The sequence below is a fragment of the Schistocerca americana genome, chromosome 3 (genome assembly GCF_021461395.2).
Source record: "Schistocerca americana isolate TAMUIC-IGC-003095 chromosome 3, iqSchAmer2.1, whole genome shotgun sequence".
Taxonomy (NCBI): domain Eukaryota; kingdom Metazoa; phylum Arthropoda; class Insecta; order Orthoptera; family Acrididae; genus Schistocerca; species Schistocerca americana.
Window position 1 is genome coordinate 919,381,324 of NC_060121.1, and position 19,878 is coordinate 919,401,201.

Below are 19,878 nucleotides of genomic sequence, written 5' to 3' on the forward strand. Positions count from 1 at the left end.
ACCTGGAAAGTACGCTCCTGTGCCAATTTGCCCCTTACGACCTTAATCTGTTAGCATTACGCTACGCAAGTCTCAAAATGGCCCTCACAGCAGCAAAGTACTCGATGACGATTAGGTCATCGTCTTTTTCAGGGGTAGTGAATCGAAGTCTTTCCACTGCTTGCTTTGCTTCTCTATCTGGGGATCATAATAATGCACGCACCTCCTGTCCATGGCGATTAAGCGTCCAAACAAGTACGACTCAGTTGCAACATTTCCTCTACTGCCTCGGTGTGGCGAACATTGTGATTGGGTGCGAGCAGTCGGGGGACTCAGCGGGCAGCGACCTGCGTCATGTTCAAAATGTCGTACAGCATGCGAAAAACTGATTTCCACTTTTTCCACTGTCACCTCGAATTAGATCCGCTGGTCGTCGAACACAGGGGCCTCCACTACTCTTACGGTTTCCGTTTTGTCGAAGGTCGTGGGCAATGACTCCGCTTTTTGTCACTCAGGCTTGTTTACGTCTGCTCCACGTAACCACTGTGTCATATGACGGTACTTTCCCACCGACTCGGTGTGCTTTGTTGCGGCGTTGTTCCTCTTCAAATGCAGAAAAGGAGGCGACAGTTAAATCTGTATGAGTGTTCCTCACATATAAAATCGTTAATAGAACAATCAGAGAATCTGGTACCAATCGTATGTATTGTTTGTGGGACCTGAGTTTTTCCCGGTACATGTAATATTCAAGTAACTTATTGGAATGCAGCCGAATGACGACGTTGACAACCAGCTCACACACACACACACACACACACACACACACACACACACATACACTGCAAATACTAGCGCCATATTTTTCAGAAATATGATACGAAATGTAAGCGTATCACCAGGCGCCACTGTGAAAGCTTACCGCGACAAGAATGTAAGTGAATTTATGAGATGGCTGTATGGTCGCTATGACGAAATGCCAAAATAAATGAAAACAGATTTCCAGCCACGAGCCCTTCCTTGTTGTACTCCAGTCACAGACCACTGAGCAGAAGCTAGCGGCAGCAGTACTTAGTTTGTAAGATAAAGCTGTCATCAGGACGAAAATTGGTTTGATCACCACAGTGGTTTACTAGGCATGGTGCAACTTTCGTATTCGTCGTTCGTATCTTGGCTTCTGGGTCGTCGGCTGCGGTTTATCTGGTTGTGCCGGCATCGCCTCTCAAATCTGAGCCTTCACGTGTGCTTCATCTGATCATTTCATCCTCCTTCGAAATGAATGGCAGTGAATGAGGTGCTCGAGGGCGAGGCTGTGTGGGCACTGACCGCACGGCTGCATCCTTGTGCCGTAACGAGAAGTTTGAGTTGTTTGTTGCTTATTGTTGATACTGCAACTCGCCTGTTGTGAGTAAATCTCGGTACAAGGAAACTGCGGCGAGCTTACTGGTAGCCGTCATTTTCGGCTGATCGGGCTGCTCATCTTCTACTGCTGAAGTAAGTCATGACACTCAAGTGGCTACTATGTGATAGTCCAATGGACCAAATCAACATAGTACGGTGGGTCGACGTGGAGACGTAACAGAATGGCTGAAAGTAGCTCTTGCGGACGGATATGCCCATTTCCACGCCGTGAATGAAGTTCTCCGATTTGGTTTCGAGCCAAGTCGAAGGCCTAAACCGCTGTGGGCGTGTATACAGGTCGTGCTACGCATCTTCCCCAGGTATTGTGGACGTGTAAAGTGCGCCATTTGGATTTTCCCACAGTGCTATGGACGTCTCCGACCTTTCACAGCTCCGGACGAATTACTTCCATATATCGGTGAATAAAAAAGTGTCGATTATTTATCATACAACATATGTGTTTCATTGTGTGCTATAACTCGCAGAAAATCTCGTTTCGATATCCTGAATCGTTTGAGATATGACGAGTGTTATGACCACGTGATTTGCGATACGGAAGTAAGTAAGAGGGCGCGTCGCACGCTACCGACTTTGTATACAAAACCAATAACTCGAGAATGCATTGAGATATCCTTCTGCTCTAAATTTTAAATAAAATACCGATACCTTATCTAAATTTCTATCACAGTAATGTATCAGCTAAACCATATGCAAGTTTATGCAATGCGTTTTCACCTCTGCAAAATCTTTAAAATTTCGCACAGTGTTTTACTGAATCTGATGCAGCACAGCAACTATGGCATGCAACGAAGAGAAATTCAGTTCACTATCAAGCGAAAATGCGAGATTGTAACATGTGCAAAAATCAAAATTTTTCACCTTGCAGTTTTCTTGAAAACGGACGATACGTATTTCATAGCAGCCGTCAAGTTCACTTGGACAAAACTTCGTGCGTCGTGAGAGACCGTATGTCGATTGTTAGCACTACGTCTTCAGGCCACCATCCGATCGCCGTGTCATCCTCATTTGAGGATGCAGATAGGAGGGGCGTGTTGTCAGCGCACCGCTCCCGGTCGTTATGATGGTTTTCTTTGACCGGAGCCGCTACTATTCGGTCGAGTAGCTCCTCAATTGGCATCACGAGGCTCAGTGCACCCCGAAAAATGGCAACAGCGCATGGCGGCCTGGATGGTCGCCCATCCAAGTGCCGGCAACGTCCGACAGCGCTTAACTTCGGTGATCTGACGGGAACCGGTGTATCCACTGCGGCAAGACCGTTGCCCTATGTCGAATATAGATCCCAATAAATCGAGAATGCAGTAAGATATCCTTCTGCTCTCCATTTTAAATAAAATTTCGATATCTTATGTACATTTCGTTCACTGAAATATGTAAGATAAAAGCAACCATACACAAAGCTTACGCGATGTGTTCTTACGTCTGCAAAATCTTTAAAATTTCGTGCAACATTTTACTTAGTTTGATGCAGCACAGTAAGTATGGCATATAACAAAAAGAAATTCGTCCTTTCATCAAGCGAAGAAATAGACTGTAATATGTGCAAAAATCAATTTTTAACCTAACAAGCTTCGGAAAAATCGGGTGATAAATATTTCATATCGACCGGAACGCGGGATCTCAGCACAGGCGCCAGGATTTGGCGAGCGGTGCAGCCAGAACAAATGCAGCCTGAGCTCGGAATTCAAAGAGCTCATTTGTAGCAGTGAAAGAGTAATGGGTCAGTTGTGCCCTATGCAAGCAGGTACTCGTGTAGCAGACTATTTTATGTGGCGCACACATGAGTCATTTTAGATGACAAAAATCACTTCATATAAGGGATGAGAAGGTGAAGCACATCAAGGTGCCACGTTTGGTTCGCCTATAGTTATTATGCAAGGAATGTGTGTGACTTTAAATGAAAAAAAATAAACCTAGACTCACAAGGGGAGGCCGCCAATTGTGAAATTCAGATTCGATTCATACTGCGCATAATAAAAGCTCATGGCCAGAGGTGTAATGTGGCAAAGCACCAAGATGCACTTCTCAGCCGTTGTCGAGAAAATCGACAGTTAAAAGAAACCGTTGCGGTGAAATACTCTCTACGATTAAAGGTTTACTACAGCGTCGTGGCGCAGCGGTAAGCGCTCGGGTTCGTAATCCGAAGGTCGACGGATCGAATCTCGCGCCATGCAATTTTTTTATTATTAGTTTTTTGTAATGCAAATATATATATATATATATATATATATATATATATATATGTATACTATTAATGAATTGCTTATGCATGTTGGTGAAGGCGAATCGCTCTCCAATTGTACCGCCTCCATTTTTCTGTTTTTTTTAACAGGGTGTACCAACGCTCTCCCGTCCGCACTGATTTTCGATGATGTTATAAGTTGCGCTAGGGATCGCATCTACCTTCTTTCAAAGTTAGCAGGCAACTACGCTGTTATGCGGCGGCTCGTTTCGGCCCATTCAACATCTGTCCTTCAAGTGTAACGAGCGAGTAACGGAGTTTATATTTCATACCTGCCACAGAGAATTTGTGTTCGTGGGGTCTCTATTCTAATTCGAACGTTTGTTTACGCTATACGTATTCGTTTCGGAATATCGTTTCTACGTCTTCCGTTAACTATACGTGGTTAACTTTATGAAGACAATTAATAACATTTGTGAAATACAACTTTGTTTGCGGAAAACATAATGATGTTCGAAGTCGCCAGTTTTTCCACGACAAACGACTTTCAACAACTTATTGTATGCATAATTGTTGCAACTGATTGCCGGGAAATTATATATATATATATATATATATATATATATATATATATATATATATATATTTGAATTACAAAAAACAAATACTAAAAAAAATATATTTGCATTGAGCGAGATTCGATCCGGCGACCTTCGGATTACAAACTCGAGCGCTTACCACTGCGCCACGACGCTATAGTAAACTTTAAATCGTAGAGAGTATTTCACCGCAACGGTTCCTTTTAACTGTCGATTTTCTCGACAACGGCTGAGAAGTGCATCTTGGTGCTTTGCCACATTACACCTCTGGCCATGAGCTTTTATTATGCGCAGTATGAATCGAATCTGAATTTCACAATTGGCGGCCTCCCCTTGTCAGTTACATGCAGAAGCGTTCAGGGTGAAACTCTCGTTCCACTGGTTCATCAGTATTGTTTGTAGTTCTTGGATCCGCACAAAGCTGGATTAACGTGAGAGGTAAAAAACATTCAAAGACGATCTGCGCATTCTATCAGGGTTATCCACAAAGTACAACAGACGTTTTGAAATAAAAAAACTGACAATATGGAAAAACCAAATTTTATTACACACATTTTAAAGGTACGCTCTTAAGCAATTATTTTACATAATCGCCATTCAGATTGAGGCACTTATCATACTGTGGCACAAGTTTTCACTACCGTCTTCGTCGAAATCTGCCGCCTGCGATTGTAACTGATATTTATACAGACATGCAGTTCGACGTGAGTACCAAAGCCTGGTGTAGCAAGCCATGTCTTCAATGCTGGGGAGGGTGGTAGTCGCTCGGCGCCAAATCCGGGCGCTGTGGTGGATGATCGAACACCTCGCATCCAAAAGCGCGGCACTGTTGACCATGCGTGGACGCGCGTTGTCGTCAAAAATCAGAACTTTTGCGCTACGTTTTCACCGACGCTTGATTTCCATCGTCCACCTTAACTTTGTCATTGTTTGACAATACCTCTGAGTTAACTGTTGTGCCACGTTCAAGGAAGTCAACGAGGGTCCCAAAACACAGTAGCCATGATGACAGAGTTTTCAAATACTTTCTTGGGAGAATTTTTGTGTCCCCTTTCCATCGACTGCCTTTTTATTTCACAACTGACATGTTTCACCCAAGTCTCGTCCCTAGTGACGATACGAGCGGCAACTGTTTTACCATTTTTCTCGTAATTTTCGAGGATGGTCAGTCTCTGATTTTTGTCGTCTCCTATAGGATTTTGAGAACCCACCCAGCAAGTGGTCACTGCAATGTATGTGTTGTAACCGTGCTTCTCCGCCCCAAGTTTGGGGGAAATATCGCGATAATTCCGTAATCGTGAAACGATGGTTTTCACGAATTTTGCATCGTTGATTTTCACCACACCAGTTCGTCAGTCATATGGCTGGGTCTACCACAGCGATCCTCATCGTGGACATTGGTAAGGCTATGCATAAAATCAATGCAGCATTGCCTCACTCGACTTTCACTCATTGTTACTTTTCCGTAGACATCACAAAGGTCGCGATAAATTTCAACTGGTCTGCAGTTTTTTTGTCAACAAAAACCTAATCACAGAACGCACCGCACAAGTGGCGGGATTTTCTATTGCTGTGCACGTTTTAACACGCCTCAGAAAGCGAAGCAGCGGAGAGGCAGGCCACACGCTACAACTGGATGCGTACTGAGGGTACTAACGTTATGTCTTTGCAAAAACAGACATAATGTCTGATGGGATAACCGCAATCAGTGGTTTTACAGTGTTAATTATAATTCGTCTTGATTGCATAAGATGTTTATTCATATGACCGGTTTCAGTTCCTCTAGAACCATCTTCAGATTTGTAACGGTAGTGATACTAATTTACTGTTTCACGAATGCAAACCTTTTTCATCCTATCCAATAATCATCAAATGTACCAGAACGTACCTGCAATTTCGGTTACAGGGAAACGTCCCCTTAGAAAAATTAATGAATTACTGTGCTGATAAACCTCTTACATTATTTGATTTTCAAACACCTGAGCAGAACTGAACGTACTCAGACATTTCGCTCTTTATCTATTCTGATCAACACTAAACTGACAGCCAATATTTTTAGCGCAACGCAGTCTGACTTTCAATAATCCCTACAAGAGAATGGCCCCGACTAACATTAACCTATACGTTTCACAAATCACTTACCGCACAAAAATCTTCGTTACTCGAACTACTGCAATACAGCGAGAGCCACTACTGCCAACTAAAGAAAAGATTCTAACTACTGAAGTCACTAACTACTGATAGGCATAGTTAGCAAATGAAAGATTATGATAAAGAACAAACAATGTAAATAGTGTTCAAAAGTCATCATATATATAGCAGTTCATGACATCCAATCTTACAAATTTACTGTCTCTGATGGACACACGTCCAGATCATCCGCTCTCAAAACTCCGCCATCTCTCTCCCCACATCCACCAGTGCTGGCGGCTCACCTCCAACTGCGCAACGCTACGCGCTGCTAACAGCCAACTGCCCAACACTACAATAGCCAACAAGAATGCCACCCAGCCACAGACTGCACACAGCAGAGCCAGTGATTTTCATACAGAGCGCTACACAGCACAGCCAGTGATTTTCATACAGAGCGCTGCGTGGCGTTACCAATGTAAACCTAAGCAGCCTACTTACAACAGGAGTAACCTGACCACACACCGCAACCTTCACACGCTGCGTTACATGAAATTGGATGGCAGAAAGCACGTCATTTATATTAATTATAACACTATTACCAACAGGTGGCGTCTGGTACATTTGTTACATTACATATGCACATACTGTATTAAGCAGATTATTCTAATTTACTTTTATCTTCAAAAATACTTAATTTAAAACTGTAGATTAAGGGAGCACACCTACTCTCAAAACAAAACAGCGTTTGGGGCGCATATGGCTGCCTTAAAGCACTCAGTCACGAACATTGAACGAAATTTAGACATCCTGCATAGAGATCAGAAGGAACGGCTTCTTAACGTTTTGGAAGAAATTGAAATATACACGCACAAAAAGACAGATCCGGATTTAATCTTCAACGAGCAAAGCGAGTTCAACCCTAATGCCTATTTTAGTGTTTATGACGACTTTGAGATGACAAGTGTTGCGTGTGGAGGTCCAGGCCGAGGGATGAGAGATGGTGCGTGATGGAGAAGCCGGAAGACGCGTGCAGCGCCCGGCGTCGTTGACGGGGCCCTCCTGCGCGGCCCTCTTGCCCGCGGCGATGGACGTCAGACGACTGGGTGGATCGCGGCTCAACACCGAAATGGCGGGAACCACGGAAGTAGACCATGCGGGAAAACAAGTCTACACCAGCGCCATGGATATAGAAATCTCTCTTTGTTTTTAGATCGTATAGAAAATGATTTTTTACTGTGTATTTTAATTTTGACAAGTATAGATTTTAACCATGACGTCTACAGATTTTAATTAAGTATTTTTAGAGATAAAAGTAAATTACAAAAATCTACTTAATACAGTATGTGCATATGTAATGTAACAAATGTACCAGACGCCACCTCTCGGTAACAGTGTTATAATTAATATAAACGGCGTGCATTCTGCCAACCAATTTCATGTGACGCAGCATGTGAAGCTTGCAGTGTGTGGACAGGTTACTCCTGTAACCGAAATTGCAGGTACGTTCTGGTACATTTGATGGTGATCAGATAGGATGAAAAAGGTTTGCATTCGTGAAATAGTAAATTAGTATCATTATCGTTACAGATCTGATGATGGTTCTAGCGGAGCCGAAATCGGTCATGTGAATAAACATTTTATGCAATCAAGACGGATTATAATTAACATTGTAACGTTAAATGGCGGCAGTAAACATCCTCACCGCTGCGACAGACCAAAACATCTGATTCTGTACTCTCTGGACAGGCCTCGTATAAGAAACTCACAATGCAAACGAACAATTGAAAATCCTAGTGTCAAATCTTGTGGAACACTGTTAATGGTTTCCCGTGAAATAAGTTAGCACAACTTTCTGCAAATCAGGATATAATTCGATTAGTAACGCGGCCCTGGACGCCAAGGGAGCGCGCTCCGGCGAGCGGCGACAGGTTGAGCGGGCGCCACTGCTCGCCGTGTTGTCAGCTGATGCAGAAGTCGGCCCAGCCGCAGCTGCGGCGGAGGAAACTCGGGAGCGTGGAGTGGGGGACGCGCAGCGGAGGTGAGCGCAGACAGCCGGCCATTCGCATGCTAATGGAGGCTCCCCCCTCCCCCCCCCCCCCCCCCCGAGCCGACGCTAATTGAGCTGTGACGTCATGCAGCGCCAGGTGCGCGGGAACACACGCGCCGCCTGCCACTGGCTTGCCAGTTCTGCACAGCAAGGGGCCACCACTAAACTGCACAATCTCAAAAGCGTGTATCTTGGCATTATCCTGTAGCCACGTAACCTGGTGAAGACTGAAACTTTTAACGAACTAAATCGTGATGGCGTTGTACATTATATGACTTCGCAATCCAACGTCCGGTGTGCTTTCGAGTGTACATAGTGTACCAATATCATTTCTCCCAGTCCTATTCGAGTGACATGAAGAAAGACTATTGGTACCCTTCTGCCCAGGCTCAAATTTATATAATTGTAGCGTCGCGTACATTATGCGAAATATGCAAGGTGATTGAACTGCCAGTATCGCTGTCGTTTTATGCAACCCGCAATGTTAATACTGACACTATAAACCACGCGCGAGGTTTTCATATTCTTTCGCTCGCTACGAGCGAACTATCAGTCATACAGAAAAACTGAACAGGAACTGAAACTTCCTGGCAGATTAAGACTGTGTGCCGGACCGAGACTCGAACTCGGGACTTTACCTTCCGCGGGCAAGTACTCAACCATCTGAGCTACCCAAGCACGACTCACGCCCCGTCCCCACAGCTTTAATTCCGCCAGTACCTCGTCCCCTACCTTCCAAACTTCACAGAAACTCTACTGCGAACCTTGCAGAACTAGCACTCCTGAAAGAAAGGATATTGCGGAGCCATGGCTTAGCCCTAGCCTGGGGGATGTTTCCAGAATGAGATTTTCACTCTGCTGCGGAGTGGGCGCTGATATGAAACTTCCTGGCAGATTAAAACTGTGTGCCGGACCGAGACTCGAACTACGTCTTTGCCTTTCGCAGGCAGGTGCTCTACCATCTAAGCTACCCAAGCCCCGTCCTCACAGCTTAGAGTTCGAATGTCGGTCCGGCACACAGTTTTAATCTGCCAGGAAGTTTCACATCAGTCCACACTCCGCTGCACAGGGAAAATCTCATTCTGTGAACAGGAACTTTTTGTAGGAAATTTAATTTAGTTAAATTTTGTACTGGGATACATTTTCGCTTGAGGTCGTATTTTTTCCGAGTTTTTCAAGAAAAACGTACAAAATTGACCTCCGAATGCACCCCTACTCTCACTCTCAGCCCCCACTAATCAGGATTTCTCGTATGTTTTTCATGGGTCTCCCTCTCACCACTTTACAAATATTCACGAGTGCATCAATTATTTCCCACATTCGACCTTCTTTGGTCCATATTGACCTGCCTTATTACAATTAATTGTGCACTTACAAATTGTAAAAATTGACGTTTGTGTTAATTTTACATAAAAGTTTTGTGAATTTTAACAGCGTAAAATAAACGACTACATCGCTCTATTACTCGGACCTTATGCCTATGAAACTACTGTGCTTGTAAGGGCTAAGTTTCGTTCGAATTGCCAACATAATTGGTTTTAGAAAACGTTTATAAAAGTCGTTTTTCGTTCATTACCGTGACGAGCACATTTAAGTTAATAATGTTAACGAAATAGCCGACTATGCTGGTGGCGTAATAATTCAATCAATAGAGACCAAATTTGGTCGGGTATTGGGAATAGCTCGTGTAGTCGGAAAAGTTTGTACAATGGTAGAAAGGAGTGCCACGAATAAAATACTAGAAAACATGACTGGTGAAGGATGAGCGTGGGCTGGAGGTGCATTTGGAGGTCACTCTTGTACCTTTTTCTTAAATAACTCGATAACTTTGGCGTCCAGCGAAGAGGTATCCCAATTCAAAACTTAACGACGTCAAATTTCTTACAAAGATGTCCAGTTCCTTTTTCTTTCTATAGGACTAACAGTTTGCGCGTAGCAAGCTAGAGAATATGAAAATCTCACGCGTGGTTTATGGTGAGGTATAACATTATGGGTTGCATAAAACGACAGCGGTAGCGACAGCTATATGACCCTGTGTGCCGGAGGAAGTAATACAATCCTAGACCCATTTTTGAACGTTTGGAATTTTATGAGTAGGGCTATCCGCAAAGTGTCACCTTTATTGGAAAGACTCACACTGCAGTTCGTTACATATTTCTGTGACAAACTAAATAATCTAAGCACTGCCGAACCGCGCAGTCGGCTTTGAATATCTACTACCTCTTCCGTTAGTCCAACTTGGTCATAAGACGATGAACAATACTCTAGAATTGGTCGAGGCATAATTCTGCAAAAGAGTTCTCCCACAGGAGTTTTCCACTAAACTTAAGTCCGTAGCCTTCCCTATGGCAGGTTGTTTACGTTTCACCTAATGTTACTATAGACAGATCCTCCTAGATATTTGAATGTTGTGAACGCTTCCAGTGACGTATCGCCGACCACTTAGTGAAATGATAACGGACCTTTTTACGTATTTACGCGCATCACACTTCATTCAATTGTGCTGAGACTCATCCGCCTGTCTACAAGCCAGTTCTCCCTGCATTTCGCAACATTTAAGAACATCGCCTCCCTATACACTATAGCGTCGTCTGCGAGCAGCTTGATATGGCTTTGCACCTTTTAATCATTTCAAATGCATGCTATGCCAAATGCCGACGATACGTTGTCGTGGAAAAGGTTGTTTCGCTCTTGACGAAGAGGATGGAGTTTATAATCGAAACGCAGTAACAGAGGCACACTCGTAGGTAAATCTGATGTTATATTTCGGTTCGTTAGTAGGATACTGCCAAAGTATAATCAATCTATAAAGGAGATTGCTTACAAGAAACTCTTTCGAACCCATCTCCCGCCGCCTCCCCCCCCCCCCCCCCTCGCCCTAAAATTATAAGGTTTTCAATTCAAACCGTTTCGGATATGTTACATAACTCATACAAATTTTCTTGCTTTCCTGCTGGGCCTAGTTTTGTAGTCATCATTGGTTTTGTGCCGAAAGATAAACAAAAAGTCATCTATCCATCCTCTCAGCGGCCACACCGGCACCGAAACGGAAGATAACAGAGAGAAGGCCGAAATACTGAATTTGGTCTTCCGAAGTTTTTTCACCGCGGAAGATCATAACACTGTCCCTCCTTTCGATCGTCGTACGAACATCGAAATGGCAGATACTGAGATAACCGATCGCGGAATTGAAAATCAGTTACAATTGCTTAGTAGTGGAAAGGCTTCAGGACCAGAAGAGATACTTATAAGATTCTATAAAGATTATGCGAAAGATCCTGCTCCCCTCCTAGCAGTAATCTATCGTAGATAGCTTGAGCAAACGAAAGGAACCTAATGACTGGAAAAAAGCGCAGTTCATTTCCGTTTTTAACAAAAGCGTTAAGACAGATCCACACAATTATAGACCTATATCGTTGAAGTCAATCTGTTGTAGAATTATGGAATATGTTTTATGCTCAAGAATTATGACGTTTTTGGGAAATGAACATCTCCTCTGTAAAGACCGACATGGATTCCCCAGACAGAGATCCTGCGAAACTCAGCTCGCTCTGCTCCTCCATGAGTTCGACAGCACAGTGGACAACGGCGTTCGGGTTGATGCTGTGTTCCTTGATTTCAGTAAGGCATTTGACACCGTCCCGCATTGCCGTTTAATGAAAAAAATACGGGCTTACGGAGTATGAGAGCAGGCGTGCGACTGGATTCAAGACTTTCTTGCAGATAGAACTCAGCACGTCGCTCTTAACGGAACTAAATCGACAGATGTAAAGGCAATATCCGGAGTAATATATATATATATATATATATATATATATATATATATATATATATATATATATATATATATTGTAAATGATATAGTAGAAAGCGTCGGATGCTCTTTAAGGCTATTCGCAGATGATGCAGTTGTCTATATCAAAGTTGCAATGCCAGAAGATAGTAAGAATTTGCAGAATGACCTGCAGAGAAATGGTGAATGGTGCAGACCCTGAACATAAATAAATGTAACACATTGCGCATACGTAGGAAAAGAAATCCACTACTGTACAGCTACACTGTTGATGACAAACAGCTGGAGACAGTGTCTGCCCTAAAATATCTAGGCGTAACTACCCAGAGCGACCTTAAGTGTGTAAGATGGCAAGAACTATGCCCCTCACATGAAGTCATTAAAGATCACCTAACTCACGTTGAGCGAACAGTAGGGCTGAACAAAATGACTGACAAGGCACAATGCATCTTGTAGAGGGTATAGTATGGACGTAGTGGAATAATTAATGTCGGGTGATGGTTTTAAAGTAATTCACACGACATGAAAACTTTGTGGAAACGCGTCGATTTACTGGACGCTAGTTTACCCCAGGGAAGTATTTAGAATTGACCGTGGCTGGATGGGGAACGTCGAAGGGAAGCGACAATAGGTAGCTTAGGGCGACTCAAGCTCTGAGAAAGCGGTAACGCGACGCGGCCTCCAGCCGCTTTAAGATGAGTGACAGCATGGGTGGTTGACCCCGACCCCATGCTGATGTACCTGGAAACAGACGGAGAACTTTACGCCTGTTGATAAATGTCCGTCGTCCTGTTTTCTGTGAAACATGCGAGAAAGCCTCGCAAAGCTACGGTGGAGCGGTCAACAGAGGTCAAAATATGCGTGTTCGTGACTATAGCAACTTCACGGTGAAAAAGACCAATAAAAAGGTGTTAGCATGTGGACGTAATGTGCTGTTCCAGTCTCTTCTGTACCTAAGGTCCATCACCGTTCCCTCTGGATCCCTACGTAATTCGGTGCTCTCCGATACACACGATCAAACAGCGGAGGAGTGGTACTCAAGCGTCAACTTTAGGTTACAATATCTCCGGATGTAATTAACATTTTACAATGTAACAAATGGCACTGATTACGTATTTGTTTATATGTTCAGATGTGCTAACAAAACTAACGGCGTTGCATTTTAAAAAACCTAAGTTTGTGTTAAAAAACATACTTCCGTACATTTTCGTATGGTTTGTGTTAACCAATTACACTAGCCCCTCTCCTCACGTTCTGTCTGTGGAATCGATTCGTCAGTATTTGATGTGGTTTACGAAATATATCCAGCGGTAATGTTAGGTGACTCACCCTGTATATTATACAGAGCTGGGGCGAGGACGCTTCCTTGAGGTGGGCCATTCCTCTGATTTCTCCACCTGCTCTTCTTGCCCTGGAGACAGACGAAAAATCTCCTGTTATGCAAGAAAGTACCTATCAGTTTAAGAACCATCAACATCGCAGCGCGTCAGCAGTCGTTGGTTAATATATTAAAAAAACTAAAAACCCGCCTCGATTGCGAAAAAAGCACTTAGTGTTAACCCAGGTTTCGGCATAGACAACTACACCTTCTTCAGAACAACAATAAAATCCCCAAGTGCCTAAGAAGACCTTTGTCAATGATTAAAAGAACACCATAGCTATACATTTATAAACGAAGAAGAAAAGGAAAACACAAGCAGTACATATGTACAAAGTCAAAACCACTACTTAACTTAATAGTGTACGCGGGTCGGACTTGTGAGCGACCATTTGTAGCTGCAGTTTATGGCGGGTCATGGCCCATCGAACATAGGCCGGTGTGAGGTGGAGCGAACACTATTAAGTTAAGTAGTGGTTTTGACTTTGTACATATGTAGTGTTTGTGTTTTCCTTGTCTTTTTCGTTTATAAATTTATAGCTATGGTGTTCTTTTAATCATTGACAAAGGTGTTCTTAGGCACTTGCGGGTTTTATTGTTGTTCTGAAGAAGGTGTAGTTATCTACGACGAAACATGGGTTAACACTAGGTGCTTTTTTCGCAATCGAGGCGGGTTTTTAGTTTTTTAATATATGTACCTATCAGTGATGTTAAATGGTAATCTCTTGTCACATTATACAGGGTGTTACAAAAAGGTGCGGCCAAACTTTCAGGAAACTTTCCTCACACACAAATAAAGAAAAGATGTTATGTGGACATGTGTCCGGAAACGCTTAATTTCCATGTTAGAGCTCATTTTAGTTTCGTCAGTATGTTCTTCCACCTACGCTCAATGGAGCACATTATCATGATTTCATACGGGATACTCTACCTGTGCTGCTAAAACATGTGCCTTTACAAGTACGACACAACATGTGGTTCATGCACGATGGAGCTCCTGCACATTTCAGTCGAAGTGTTCGTATGCTTCTCAACAACAGATTCGGTGACCGATGGATTGGTAGAGGCGGACCAATTCCATGGCCTTCACGCTCTCCTGACCTCAACCCTCTTGACTTTCATTTATGGGGGCATTTGAAAGCTGTTGCCTACGCAACCCTGGTACCAAATGTAGAGACTCTTCGTGCTCGTATTGAGGACGGCTGTGATACAATACGCCATTCTCCAGGGCTGCATTAGCGCATCAGGGATTCCATGCGACGGAGGGTGGATGAATGTATCCTCGCTAACGGAGGACATTTTGAACATTTCCTGTAATAAAGTGTTTGAAGTCACGCTGGTACGTTCTGTTGCTGTGTGTTTCCATTCCATGATTATTGTGATTTGAAGAGAATTAATAAAATGAGCTCTACCATGGAAAGTAAGCGTTTCCGGACACATGTCCACATAACATATTTTCTTTCTTTGTGTGTGAGGAATGTTTCCTGAAAGTTTGGCCGTACCTTTTTGTAACACCCTGTATACCTTCCTAAGGAGCCTCCGATGGTTTACAGTATCATATGCAGCTGAAAGGTCTACGAATGCCACTCCCGTGATCTCTTTCCTCTCAAACCCATCCTCGATATGTTGGGTCAGGTTCAGGACTTGACCGCAGTACGATTTGTCTGGTCGGAAACCTGCCTGCTGTGGGATGATCTGTTGTACCAAGACGCTTTCTATGCGACTTAGCGTCAGGTGTTCCGAGATCTTAAAACAGCGACATAAAAGAGACACAGGTCGGAAGTTTTTTGGATCATCAGAATCCTTTCCTGGTTTCAGAAGTGCAACCACTCGGGCTTTCCTCCACATCTTTGGAATATGGAGCCTTTCTACACATGCTGAAAGTTGGGAGCTCTATCTTCTTATCTCGTGTTTTCTACTGAAAATCTCGTTCTTGTACTGTTGTTAACTTTACTATTACAGAGATCGCCAAAACTTTATTATTTTTTTTTATTGGTCCTGTGCGCAACAAATAACTTACTTGGTCTTTCTGCTGCTACTGCTTGATCTGCTGCATTCCATTATTTAACAAAAACATAAAAAAACCTATTATTCATGCTGAGTGCAATGCATGTTCTGTATGGCGGCTCCTGCTGTCGCTGCGGCTGCTGCTTACTACTACGTATAATTCAAGAGAAAGGGTTTGGTCAAATCTAAACTCGATAAATGATAACCCAAACAGAAAAGTATATTTTGAAAGCGATTCTTTCTCATTCAATTAACAAAACGATAGAAGCTCTTTGAACAATCGCTTCGTTTGTAAATCTGCCTCCAGTGGCATTAAAGCAATATTACAAATTAATCAAACTCTTGAGACAGACTGAAATACTTCTCAATTGAATACATAGTGAAACAATTCCCTGACAATTACAAAAGAAATCAATGACAAAAATCGATACTTAATCTATTCGCCTAACAATGGTTTCCCTTAAGAATTCAACTCCTATCATTATCAAAATTACTATCTGCTGCTACGCAAATACACAAACCTTTTCTTTAAATTAATAATCGCGCTGGAAATTATAAAAAAATATCAACTAAATAGAAAATCCTGTGTCGCTGCTGGCGGACACGGCAGTAGGGCAGCTCGGCGACGACCCCTCGCCCAACACACGTGCGCACCACAGCAGGCGGGCTCCTGCACTGGCTTCAAAACTGCCACTAGTTAATCCGTGCGCTGCGAGGCGCGACAACAATATCTTAGATTCCAGAGCTTGTGTATGCGCGCTGTAGCCAATCTTTACATCCTAAGGGAGTATTGCCAACTCTCAATGCGTTTATCAAATCTAGCAGTGAACGGAGTGGTAAGGAGTTTTAATAAGCGGTGCAGTGTACAGTACCCCTGTGGCGTGCTCCAGAGCCTAGTTGTAGGTGTAGAGCACCGTGCATGTTGGCCACACCGGGCGACTCTCCGCTGCTTGCTGCAGTCGGAAGGTGCGTAGTGCGGGCGCCGTATTGACTGTGAGCGCAGCGGAGTGGCGCGCGGCTGTGGTGCCTTTGGACCGGAGGGTGCTCGGCGGCGCTCGAGTGCGGGCGGCCTTTGGCGGCCCTCTTTCAGCTGGAAACGACGGCGCCGCCTTTTCAGCCGCCGCGTCGCCTCGCACCGCATCGTCTCCAGCGGATGCGCCAGCCTCCAGTCCCCCCCCCCCCCCCCCTTGCCGCGACTCACAGTCCTCAGCCGCCACGAGCCAGCGCCGTCCTTCCTTACTCGAGGGCCGCAGTCGCGAAACGCACCGAACTGCGCAGAAGCGAGAGCAGCCCGAGAACTTCGTAGTGGCTGCGTGAGATAACGTGACGCTCGCAGTGGAAAGAAACAAATCGCGTTCGGAACAGGGCTACCATACAGCCGCAGTCGACTTCGACCCTGGTTGCTAAGCTGTTTTGAGGAAGACAGCCACTTGCTAAACCGCGAGATACCTTTCGTAAGTTCATGCCTCTCTTCGGGTTGACCAAGTGAGGATTCATTGCCGGCCAGAGTGGGTGAGCGGTTCTAGGCGCTACAGTCTGGAACCGCGTGACCGCTACGGTCGCAGGTTCGAATCCTGCCTCGGGCATGGATGTGTGTAATGTCCTTAGGTTAGTTAGGTTTAAGTAGTTCTAAGTTCTAGGTGACTGATGACCTCAGCTCTAGGCGCGCAGTCCGGAACCGCGCGACTGCTACGGTCGCAGGTTCGAATCCTGCCTCGGGCATGGATGTGTGTGCTGTCCTTAGGTTGGTTAGGTTTAAGTAGTTCTAAGTTCTAGGGGACTGATGGCCACAGTAGTTAAGTCCCATAGTGCTCAGAGCCATTTTTTTGATGAACTCAGAAGTTAAGTCCCATAGTGCTCAGAGCCATTTGAACCATTTTTGAGGATTCATTTCACAAAACAAGAAAAATATGTCTTTATTACGCAGCATGTTTTTTAAGTAAGTACCGTTTCGAAATTAAAAAGAGACGTGCTAAGATATTTCAATAATTTTATTTTTACATGTAAGCCTTTACCTTAGTCAACTTTTCTACATAATTTCCGTCAATATTGAGGCACCTGCCACAACGTCGTACCAGTTTTTGAATAATCTCGTCATAGAAGTATGCCTCCTAACTTGTTAACCACTGCATCACCACTTGTAATGTTGATGCATTAAGTTGTTCTGAAAGCGGTGGTGATATTCAAGAGCCGGCCGTAGTGGCCGTGCGGTTCTGGGCGCTACAGTCTGGAACCGCGTGACCGCTACGGTCGCAGGTTCGAATCCTGCCTCGGGCATGGATGTGTGTGATGTCCTTAGGTTAGTTAGGTTTAATTAGTACTAAGTTCTAGGCGACTGATGACCACAGACGTTGAGTCGCATAGTGCTCAGAGCCATTTGAACCATTTTTTTGATATTCAAGACAATAAAAGCGCGTTAAAAGCTGTGAGCTATCTGGGGAAGAAGCTAACCTTGCTTTACTGAGCAACTGTTACTAACATTAATTATAATCTTTTAATAGTCATCTTACGACAGCCGGTGTGATATATATATATATATATATATATATATATATATAAAGAGAATTTAAATAAAAAGAAAGAAATCAATTTATATTTGGACATTTATTTTAACATTGATCATTGTACTGTTAAAATTTCAGCATATTAAACTTGATTCATAACTAAACTGGTGCCTTATTTAGGATTGTGAAAATGTGAGTTTGTAATCTTACGGAACACGTCAAATATGGAGCCAAGATTGGGAGACTGCATACCACACTGCATTCATAAAATAACACATGAAGAACGTTGAAACATATGCAAGAGTAAATTAACCACAACCAACCAACTCAATTTTCAACCAAAGAAGCTACGTTCGTAGCGCAATCCTGTCCGTCATGAAATTACCACACACTGGCATAATAAATTCATCCTAACTCTCTGTGAAATCTTCCCGAAAAGAATAGCTGAGGGCTACTTTGATGCTTACACCACATGCTTCACGTGGTCAGCTTGGTTTACACAAAGAGTGTAACTCCACAATAATTTTGATAATTAAAATAAATTACATCGAAACGCAATTTAAAAAAGGAAAACCTCGAACTGGTTACTATCGTCTTACTATTAACCTGATGGGTCAAACAATTGTATAAGCACATGGTACTGGTCTCACAAAGTACACCCCACGTGGGTTGAACATAAAGAAAAGTTGCTATATTGAAAAATATTGTCAAGACGAGACGTTATAATCTCACGCACATTCGCATTTAAGATTGATGATCTTAGTTAGAGTTACAGAATATCAACACTTGGTTCCACTTTACTCACAAAGTAGTGACAAAGCAACTACTGGAAGATATTCTGAACTTCACACTCGAATTACACTGCGTTGCAATTTAAGATAACATTAGATATTTTAGAGCTAAACCTGAAATAAAGGTGATTAAATTTTCAGTTAGGCTGAACTTAAGAAATCCATTGTCCTACGGACTTAGCAGACACGCGCTTAGCCGGAGATCTTACTTACCACTTCAGACGCTCGCCGCAGACAGACTGCCTGGGCTCCTACCGAGGGTGCTTAACAGATACAAACGGAAGTGACCAGAGAGGCAGCTTCCTATATCAACATGACAATGGACGGACGGGACCATACCAATAATAGAAACCTCTTTGCTTTTAGAAAGCGTAGCTATCTGTTCCGACGTTGGTCCTACTGTTCTCTAGCAGACAGGCTTGTCTGCTACCATCAAGCATGCAACTAAAAATACATTTACTGATTCATCCTTTCACACAGAAGGGAAGAGGGATGACAGTATCTTATCATACACAGTATATAAAAGAAAGCGGATGCAGGTTCCCTATGAGACTGTGTGACAGGAATTACATATAAACTGTGTTTTAAAGTGTAATAGTGTGTCAGATCGTTCTTGTTTATGTGTAAAAGTAACACGTTCCACTGCTCAGTCTCCTCCCAGATAGTCAGAAACACCACAGTAAATTTAGAAGAGGAATTTATGCCGTAAGTGACAACAGATTTAAGAAATTAACATGAAAGGAATCCAACAGAGACCTTTCACACTGTTTTAATTTCTTCATCGTCCTGAAGATGCTGACCGCCCAGGTGTTTCTTCGAGTGCAGGAACAGATGGTAGTCACTGGGCGCAAGATCGGGGCTGTACGGAGGATGATCTAGAGTTTCCCATCGAAAAGATGTGATGAGATCTTTGGTCTCATTCGCCACATGCGGACAGGCATTGTCTTGCAACAAAACGATGCCCTCGCTCAACTTCTATGGATTGTTGCTTTGATTCTGGTGTGACGTAGGCCACCCATGTTTCAACGCCCGTAACAGTATGGCTTAAG

At 43.5% G+C, this 19,878-nt stretch overlaps 1 protein-coding gene and 1 pseudogene across 1 annotated transcript in view; one reads left to right on the plus strand and one right to left on the minus strand.

The window, feature by feature from the left end:
* LOC124606532 (frizzled-5-like) overlaps window positions 1–19,878 on the plus strand; it is a 1,074,024-nt gene that overhangs the window by 409,844 nt on the left and 644,302 nt on the right. The gene's annotated exons all lie outside the window — the stretch shown is intronic.
* On the minus strand, window positions 2,542–2,659 carry LOC124608534 (annotated as a pseudogene).